Below are 10,385 nucleotides of genomic sequence, written 5' to 3' on the forward strand. Positions count from 1 at the left end.
CGTTCCTCAGTGTGACGCGTCCCTCTCGGCCTCGCAGGCTCTTACTTCCGGCCGGGGCACCGCCCGGAAGTGGGGGGAGTGAAAGAGGGCGGGGTCAGGCCGTGGGACGGCGGCGGGGGGGTGGAGGAAGGGAAGCTGAAGAGGGAGGAGTCGCCGCCGCCGCCGCCGCCACCGCCACTGCCGCCGCCGCCGCCGCCGCCGCCACCGCCACCGCCACCGCCGGTACTGTGACTTCTCCCGGGCTGTGAGACTGGAGCCCGCGCGCGTGGGTTTGTCGAACTGCCACGGGCTGCGTAGCTCCGGAGGTCTAACCATAGGACCGAAAAGAGAGGTGAGTTCTATACTAGATTCCCGTCGTGCCTTTCTACCGGAGGGGTGTCTGGTACTGCCGAGAGTGGCGAGAAGGTCATTTTAATCTGGGGCACTTTCCAAACTCTCACTTCTTCACAACTTAGATATTTGTCACACTCTTGTTTTACTTCCCCTAACAGGGGATAGTGGAGGAGAGGTTAGGTCCTGACCCTTTTCACTTTATTATGCCTTCCTGGGGAATTGTCCATATCATCCATGGCCTGTGTTACCTAATTAATTGGAGGTACAGGAAGGTGTGTGCCTGGTGTTGGATGTCACACGGACTGATCACCATTGTTAATGAAATATAACAACAACAACAAAACATATTTTGTTTACTGTCTTCCTCTGGGGGCATAAACTAAACCGAGAGAACACTCTTGCTTCCATTTCTTTTTATTCATGCTGAACCCTTCGCAGGAAAGTTCCTCTGCATCCTTGCCATATCCTTTGACATCTGTATCTTTGCCATTTGTTCTGTGGACTTCGAGATTATTCTTTAAGTATTGATAGTTTTTATCATTTCATAAATCTCTATTTGTCATCATCTGATCTTTGTTTCAATCACAGTTTCTTCATCTGCCTGTAGTACAGCTTTGTAAGAAAGTATGGAGCAGAAAGAATTAGGTGATATTAAAGCTAGGAGGGTGGTAGGGGGCATACAAGAGAAATAGGAGAGTCTCTGGCCCCAAAAGAGTTTGCAGTCAAGTTGGTTGAGTTGGGTTATGAAAAGAATGTCTTTTAACAGCCCTGCTGATTGACTAGGCTGCTTTATACCATCCTATTTAAAGAATACTTTGAAATGCGATTGTGTTCCTTTCAAACTATCTGGGGTCTACAGCTATTACAGGAGATGGCTTTTTGTACTGGAGGGTCTTACTGTGTACTAGGAAAGACATACACATCCTTTCTGTGTCAGTAAAATTGTATGTTAGAAATAGAATGCTCATTCAGGGTATGGGGAGGTGAGCATTTGAGCTGAACTTGAACAGTGGATAGAATTTAGCGTTTCAGGAATGGAGGGAAGGAAAGGAAAGGTGTCTCAAGTAGATGAAGTAATGTCAGTAAAGGCTTGGGGGGCTGCAAAGATGCAGGACATTCAACAATACACTCAACATCCCTATATTTAACAGAGCTACAATTTTCACTGGTTAAAAGAAAAAAAATTATAGAATACCAAACTGGTAAGCTTATAGCCATATTCAGTTATTTTTCAGCCAATAAAAAAGCCTGTATGTAGAAAAAAATTACATGAAAGGATGAAAACAGTGTTAATGTATGAGGTTGAATTCTGATGTAAACTCAAGTTTAAAAGATAAAAACTGAAATTTGTTATGATTTAATTCTTATTAAGTTTTGTATCATAGATAATTTGGAGTAATTTTTAAAATTGTTGGGAATGAATAAACAGCATCATCTAAGTCCAGACACTGTTCAGTTTTTCTCAAGGAATTTCTGCATTTCCATTTTTCTTCCAGATTAATTTCTCTACTTGTCTTATTAACCTAACAGAAACTATTCCTTACTGATCAGAGTCTTAGAAAGATCTTGATCCTTGGTTGCCAGGTAAGATTAAAGACCAGATCATTCAAAGAGTAGATTAACATTTTGTCTCATGCAGAACGTTGTTTTTCCTTGAAAAAAAAAATGCATGCAGAAGCAGTAAAATTTGAGAGAGCAAGCAAAAAATAACCCCAACTAACATGCTATGACCTTTACTTCTTTGAGTGCTCTCAAGCAATACGTTTGTCTTTTTATAAATTCCTCACTATGCTTTTGCCTGCATACTCAGAAGTACTTGGAAAACTTTAATAAAAAGTTTTGACATCTTGGGGCTTCTCTGATGGCACAGGGGTTAAAGTCTCAACATTATCAAGCTGTCTTCAGCCACTGAAGCATGAGTTCGATTCCTGGCCAGGCAGGTGAGCCACCCATAGCTGACTTGACAGACCTCTCCTGTTTTGCCCCCTGCTCCCCTCAGCAGTGTACTTCAGTAGATCTGCCTGTTCTGCTCCCCACTCTGTCTTGGTGAATCCCTGAACCTCTGGCCTACACCCTAACTCTTGTATGTATAAATAAATAAAATAAATCTGGGGAAAAAAAAAAGACTTTTGACATCCCAATGTGTGAAAATAATTATTTGCTAGTTGGAAAAGTAAATTGTTAAGAGGGATTTGTCTGAGGTGGTATAGGCACTGGTATAAATGAGAATAATATTACAGAGTGTTGTCTCAAAATCCTCTCTGCTTCACTTTGTTAAAGGGAAATACAGTGAAGGTTTTACAGAAGTTTTTAAATCAAGGTTATAAATCAGAAGGTTATATATCAAGAGGGGGTGAGAGAGATAGGCAATAGGCCTATTTCAGTTCATTCAACCATCCCAGCAGTCATGTTTTTCAGTTACAAATCTCAGTAATCAGGTTGACTTAATGTGGTAAGTCTTGCTTACTTACTTGCTGAGATAGTATGGCAGGAAAAAGTATCACAAAACCTTTAGAATGTGTTTCATTAAGGTGAGAGAGGGCAGGATGTTTTTGGTTTCATAAATATGTTCCTAGTTTCTCCAGCATTGTTGGCAAATCGAAGGTGATTTCCTCATCTTTGTGAACTCAAATGTGTGGGATACTAGCAGATTATGATTACATCAGTTTTTCCAAGATAACTTCTTCTCCTGAAGGAAATGAGGATACATATTCCCGCTTTAAACCAATACTTTGCTCTTTGTTTCATGTTTTCTGTTCATGTTTATAAATATACAGCTGTGGCACCAAGATTTAATTTTTTCAAACTATTTTTGCTTTGTAATGCTCTACTATGGAAATCCAATTTTCCTGACCTATAGTGAGGAGTGCATTTTGACAATTTACTAATTGAAACAAATCAATTATTGTACATGTTAGGGAATTTTTTTTAGCCTCACCATTTATATTAGTTCATTTTTTTTTAAAGATTTATTTATTTGTGCATACAGAACTGGGGTACAGCCCAGACTCTCAGGGGCAGCGAGAGGCTTCACCAAAGACAGAGTTGGGAGCAGAACAGGCAGATCGACGAAGTACACTGCTGAGGGGAGCAGCGGGCGGGTCAGGAGAGGTCTGCCACGCCATGTGGTCACCTCCGGGGCCAAGGATCAAAACTCATGCTGAAGTGGCTTTAGCTTCTCAGTGCTGTGCTTTAACCTGCTCCGCCACCAGGGAGGGCCTATATTAGTTGATTTTTTTTTCAATTTTTTTTTTTTAGATTTATTTATTTGTTCATACAGAATTGGGGTACAGGCCAGAGGCTCAGGGGCGGTGAGAGGCTCCACCAGAGACAGAGTGGGGAGCAGAACAGGCAGATCTACGAAGTACACTGCTGAGGGGAGCAGCGGGCAGGTCAGGAGAGGTCTGCCATGCCATGTGGTCACCTCTGGGGCAAGCAGGAATCGAACTCATGTGGAAGTGGCTTTAGCTTCTCAGTGCTGTGCTTTAGCCCGCTGCGCCACCAGGGAGGGCCATTATTAGTTGATTTTTTAAAAAAAAATGTTAAAGTGTTTTGTTTTATGCTGTTCTAGTTGCTGCTGATACTTCATGTGCAGTTGATTTTCCAATGAAAGCAAACAGGAAAAGACGATAATGGAATTACTTCCCTTTTTAACTTCCACCCAAGAGTTTTGAGAATACTGTATACTTCTTGGAATTGTGGTTTATGTTCTCCTGATATTCACCAAAGGCAGGCTCCCCACCACTCAGGAGAGTAAAGCATTAATAGAAAAGCTGTCAACAAAAATAGAAGAATAGAGAGAAAGAATTCTGAAGTGTAGTGTCTGATAAATAAACTTTCAGAACTTTTAGAATTAATTTATAGGTGACCTGTAGTCATGAGGATACTAAAGAGTTGATTCTTGAGCTAACAAATTAGCTCACAGAGGGCTTAGTTGTTAGAGTTCTAAGTGTAATCTCTTTTGTTGATCTTTGTGCTTACAATGGTAAGAAATGAAAGGAGGTATATAATTTTTTGGCAATGATAAAATTATTTGCTCTAAGAATTCTAATCAAATCATCAAATTATTTAGTATAATGAAATTATAATGAAATCAAGAGCAGTAAGTTTGTAATTGACATTTAAATAGCATTATTTTATTGCATTAAGATATATTTTGATAATAATAAATGTATTATTAGTAGAGCAATATTTATTTTAAATGACTTCTGTGCAGCTAATTTCATTTTAGCTAACAATACTGTTTTACTATATCACTTCATTGTTAATTCTAAACATCATTTTTTAGTTTCAAATTATAGTCACAAAATGTTGGTGTTAATTTCCAATCACGGCTATAAGTGCATTTTTTATTTATTTGCAATCAGATTGGTATTGTATGTCTTCAAGTATTGTCCAGCTAAATTAAAGTGTTTTATCTTGTTCATATGTTTTTAACTAGGTGATAACATGATTAATTTTTATCTTAAATATCTCTTTAGTCTTCATGTTTTAAAAGCCTTATTTTCGTAAATGTGACAATGTAAAGGAATAATTTATTTAGTATAGTATTTTATTTATCTTAAGTGTGAATACATGATTAGAATTGCCTAAGAGCCTATCCACTGAATTTATTACAAAAATAACCCACAAACTTCCATTTCTCAACTAAATTGGAACTAAAAAGTGATATTTAGAGTTAGTGGTTAGTCATGGGACCATGGATTTGTTATTATTATTATTATTATTATTATTATTATTTTTGGATGCATAGAAGTGAAGGAAGGAGACCAGAAGTGTTCGCTAGTGTGAAAAATAAATCTGGTATTTTGTGTATTGTTTGCACTTTGGTGTTGACATATTTTCTCATAGGGTCATGTTTTATTCCTAAAGGTATCAAGTGACAGAACTTGCTAAAAGTTAGTCAGTCTGGCCCTCCCTGGTGGCGCAGCGGATTAAAGCACAGCACTGAGACACGAAAGCCACTTTCGCATGAGTTCGGTTCCCGCCTGCCCCGGAGGTGACCACATGGTGTGGCAGACCTCTCCTGACACGCCCGCTGCTCCCCTCAGCAGTGTATTTCATAGATCTGCCTGTTCTGCTCCCGACTCTGTCCCTGGTGAAGCCTCTCGCGGCTTCTGAGCCTCTGGCCTGTACCCCAGTTCTGTATGCACAAATAAATAAAAATCTTTAAAAAAAAAAAAAAGTTTGGCTTCAGAGCTCTTGCTCTTCTCTAACAACAACAACAACAAAAAAAAAACCAAAACATTTTATTTTTGTCTCGTGCTATTTTTTAAATTTATTTTATATATGTATATATATGTATACATATATATATGTGTGTGTATTACACCATTTTCCTTTTTTGTACAGCATATGCTTTCTCCTCTTAGATATGGTTCTTGTAAAATTCCCACCACCTGTGAACCATCACCATAGTCCCTCGTGCTCTTTCCTCCCCTGTTTTGATCCCTCCCCCCTTTCAGTGTCTTTTGATTTATAGTTGCCTGTTAATTGTGTTTTTAAATTTATTATAATTTTTTTCCTGATCCCTTGTTGGTTCTTCTACATCCCTCCTACAAGTGAAACCATCCAATATTTTTCATTTTCTTTCTGCTTTGTTTCACTGGTCCTAATTCTTTTCTAGCTCCATCCATGTTGCTGTTAATGGCATGAGTTTGTCTTTTGATTGCTGAGTAATATTCCATTGTGTATATATACCACTTCATCTGGATCTAGTCATCTATTTTTTGGGCATTGGGTTTGTTTCCACATCTTACCCATTGTAAATAGTGCTGCAACAAACATAGGGGTGCAGGTGTTCTTTTGGATTAATATTTTTGTGTCCTTTGTGTAGAGTTCTAGGAGTGGAATTACTGGGTCATATAGAAGCTCCATTTTTAGTAGTTTGAGAAACCTCCACACAGCTTTCCATAGTGGCTGCACCAGTTTGCATTCCTACCAGCAGTGTAGGAGAGCACCTTTTTCTTCACACCTTGCCAACATTTGTTGTTTCCTCACTGGTGTAAGGTGGTATCTTATTGTGGTTTTCATTTGCATTTCCCTGATTATAAGTGATGTTGAATATTCTTTCACATACAAAAAGGAAGCATTTTTAAAAGTCTGTAGACATTTGAGCAAAAATTAGGTCTATTGGAATTAAGTCCTTTGTTTTTCCTAAATAGGGGAACAATCATTTGAAAGAATGAATGAACCAGTTAATTTGATGGTTAAAAATTAAAGTTTTGGTAGCTCAGAACTCCCTTGTTACTTTCAAACTAAATTCAAATGTAATAGCATATAGTTTTGTGTTTAGCTAATAACATTATTTAAAGATAGCCTGAAAGAACTAATGTTTATTTTATTTGTATTCTCAGTCTCCTAGGAAGAAAAAAGAAACAGTCCATGTGTGCTGTGTTCAGCTTCTTTTTACAATTTTTATTTATTCTTTTTTATTTATGCATCCGAGAACTGGGGTGTAGGCCAGAGGTGCATGGAGTGAAATGATTTACCAGAGACAGAGTGGGGAGCACAGCAGGTGAATCTACCGAAATACACTGGTAAGGGGAGCAGCAGGCAAGACAAGAGAGGTCTGCGGTGCCATGTGGATCACCTTCCTGGCTGGGGATCGAACTCATAACTCATGTCCAGTGGCTGGAGATAGTTTGATAGATCTGAGTCTTTAAAAACTGCGCTACCAGGGAGGTGCCTTTTTTTCCATCTCAAGCTCATATTTGAGTATGACCAGACTTTAACATTTATTTATTTATTTAAAAATATTTTATTTATGCTTACAGAACTAGGGTACAGCCCAGAGGTGTAGGGGTGATGAGAGGATTCACCAGAGACAGAGTGGGGAGCAGAACAGGCAGATCCATGAAGTACACTGCTGAGGGGACCAGCGGGTGAGGCAGTAGAGGTCTGTGGTGCCATGTGGGTCACCTTCCTGGCCAGGGATTGAATTTAAGCTGAATTGGCTGCAGCCAGTATTGTAGTGCTGTGCCTCAACCCCTTGCACCACCAGGAAGGGCCCAGACTTTGACATTTATAACATGTTTAGAATTTAAACTGCATTAAAAGAACATATGGTAGAAGTTGATAGATGGATAAATTGGAATATTGCTGGTTTTATATTTTCTGGACCATGGGATATTATTCTTTTGATACATAAAGGAGACTTTAACAATGTGCTGTTTTGGTGTGCTGGTATAAGACACTATTAAGAGTGGGAACTCTGATACCAACCTGTCTGGTTGGAGTCCCAGCATCTCTGATTACTATTTATATGTATGATTTCTTACCTTTTGTACCTCAGTTCCTTGAAATTTATAAAATGTGGTCAGTAACAATTCCTGTCCATAGGATTGTCAGTGAGTTAATACATGTAAAGCCTTAAGATCAGTGCTTTTCAGATAGTAAACATACAATAATATATATTTACTGTAATTCATTAATTATTACTTACTACAGAAGTAGTTTTAGCAACAGATATAATAAAACTAAATTATGGTATTGCTCTAATATAAAGTTAGTACTATTGGAGTGATGTGCTAATCAGTCAGTACTCACAATCACTGTTTAATTTCTAAATGACAGCACAGAAATGTAAAATTCAAATTGGGAGGGACCAGTAACCTACAGTATATCTATATTATTCTAGCATGGCATTTCAAAACAGCTAGCAAGTCAAATCACCCTGTTGTTTTCTTTCTTTACCAAGAAAACTCTTAACAATCTATGTAATTCACAGACTCTGGGCCATTGAGATTTTTTATATTATTTCTGTATTTGTCAAATGCTGAACTATACTTGTACTGGGTGATTTCAGAAGTATAAAATGTAGACAGTGGAAAGGCCTCATGTAAAAATATTTGCCTTTTTACAAAGTTGCATACAAATTGATCTTTTTTTATTTATTACAAAGTTTATTTTTACATCATTTTGCACATTTTTTTTCCATCTCGATTGTCAAATTGATCTTTTTAATAAATTGCATCAGCATTCCAATTAATAAATATATATTGCCTGTTTTTGTATATCTAGTGTTTACCTAGGCCATGTGAGTTATAAAAAGGTACATGAGACATTTTGGTTCAAAAGCTCATGAGAGAAAGAACTTTAATACCAAACAAGTACAAACAGGTACTAAACTCTGATGCTGATTCCAAGGCTATTCAGAGTCCACAGAGAAAGTCAGTGCACATACTTGCTGTGTTTTCATGGAGGAAGTGAGAAAGATTCATTTCCTGGACAATTATTTGAGTGCCTACCATGTGCAAGGCACTGGGTATATTACAAGGTAGATAAAGTCCTCCTTTGTTGAGTTTATAGACTGGTAAAGTGATTGGATTTAAATATGTGGGAAAGAGAATTCTCGGTGAGGGGACCAGTTTTATAAAGTCAAAGACAGAAATGGCAAGCATGGAATTTATGGCCATGATGGTGCTTATCTGATGGTAGTAGAGGTTTTATGTGAGGGAGGAGTGTTGAAATTGATAGATTTGGGCCATTTTTGAATGCTTTGAACAGCTATTTAAGTTTGTGGGAAGTAGGGTGGGAGCAAAACTGTGGGACTGAGCCCTTAACATGTGGAACTGATACCATCTCCAGGCATATAGTATCAGAACTGAATTAAATTGTAGGACACCCAGATGTCAGAGAAATGGTTGGAGGGGGAAAACCCCCACATATCTTGTGTCAGAGGTGATAAGGAAAAATTCCAGTGGGAAGACTGGTTTTTCCCAATACATCCATATGTTGACTGCTTTGGGCAGCTATTTATTCTGTGGTAAATTACTTTGAATACTCTGTTTTGGATGGGTCTAGGATCATGGGCTTCAGAGTCATACTACCTCGATTTGATTCTACTACCTATTCTAATTTGTTTCCTGAGTTTAGAATTTTTTTCATGACATGACTATATAGACAATAAAATGGTATTTGAGTAGAGTGACTCAGGATCAGAAACTCTGGTAACACCAAGTAACACTAGAGAACAGTGTGCAAATGAATTGCCAGTGGGAAGTTCAAGGGGAAGTAGGGAGAAGTAGAAGAGGGAAGGGAAAGAAATGCATTCTTGTCATGGTTGGTAGAATGCCATCAGAAATGTCTTCAGGCATAATGCCTAGTCTCTTGATTTCAGTTGTGTTTCTGTAAGAATAGTGTTTCCCATGTCCAAATACAAAGAAGAGAACTTAACTGCAGTTATTTGCCTCGGCCTTTGAGGACTACCAGTGGTTGTTTTAGAGTCTGTTTTATACTTGAAGCATCTGGCCAGGTTTAGATTATCTTCCATGGTTGAAGCACCTGCTTATCACATTTGTGTCCTACTTTTGTGTTATATCTAAATGCACCTTGGTCAGAGGTTTGTGTAGTAATTCTTGTTTGTAATCTGTGTTAATATTTCCTCAACTTAGTGTAAGGTATGAGTGGATTGCCAAATGAATGCTTGTTAGGACCTGCCTTTTCTTTTTACTTTTGGATTTAATATAAGTGTGTTCATGTTCTAAGAAGGTTTAACAGTATTTTCTTGGCCATTTTCTAGAAAAATTTTCCTGCCAGACAAGTAAAAATGATCAGACAAAGCCAACTTTGTCTCCTCCCAATCCTTTATTATGGTGATCTCTAACCTTATTATTCAGAGGAATTTTTTAATCCAAGTCTTGAGATCAGGGCACACACAGAGACTTTATACTGGAGAATTAGTTGCTGATTGTGCTATTTTCCCCTTCACTCTGGGAATCTCTGCTGTGACATGGTACAGAAAGTGGATGTAGCAGAGAGAAAATATTGGGAAACAGTTTGGAACTCCTTCGGTGGAAGTTTCTAGATCTACCCGTAAATCCTGATCTGCAGGTTGGAGACTCCCACTTGTTGTCTTACACAACTCCAGGGGGCAGCAGTCAAATTGCTTCTCTGTAAAAACTAACATGGAGTTGTACTATATGGTAGCCCTGAACCTACACCAAAACACTCCTACTTTTTTTTTTTTTTTTTTTAAAGATTTATTTATTTGTACATACAGAACTGGGGTACAGGCCAGAGGCTCAGGGGCGGTGAGAGGCTTCACCAGA

At 38.4% G+C, this 10,385-nt stretch overlaps 1 protein-coding gene across 1 annotated transcript in view; it reads left to right on the forward strand.

The window, feature by feature from the left end:
- Positions 1 to 288: 288 nt before the first annotated feature.
- ATP7A (ATPase, Cu++ transporting, alpha polypeptide) overlaps positions 289 to 10,385 on the forward strand; it is a 133,467-nt gene continuing 123,370 nt past the window's right edge. Inside the window, exon 1 of the mRNA XM_004685608.2 lies at positions 289 to 331. The gene's annotated coding sequence lies outside the window, so the exon portion shown is untranslated. The remainder of the gene's footprint in view (positions 332 to 10,385) is intronic.

This window comes from Condylura cristata, unplaced genomic scaffold (assembly GCF_000260355.1).
Source record: "Condylura cristata isolate star-nosed mole 26May11 unplaced genomic scaffold, ConCri1.0 scaffold00019, whole genome shotgun sequence".
Classification (NCBI taxonomy): domain Eukaryota; kingdom Metazoa; phylum Chordata; class Mammalia; order Eulipotyphla; family Talpidae; genus Condylura; species Condylura cristata.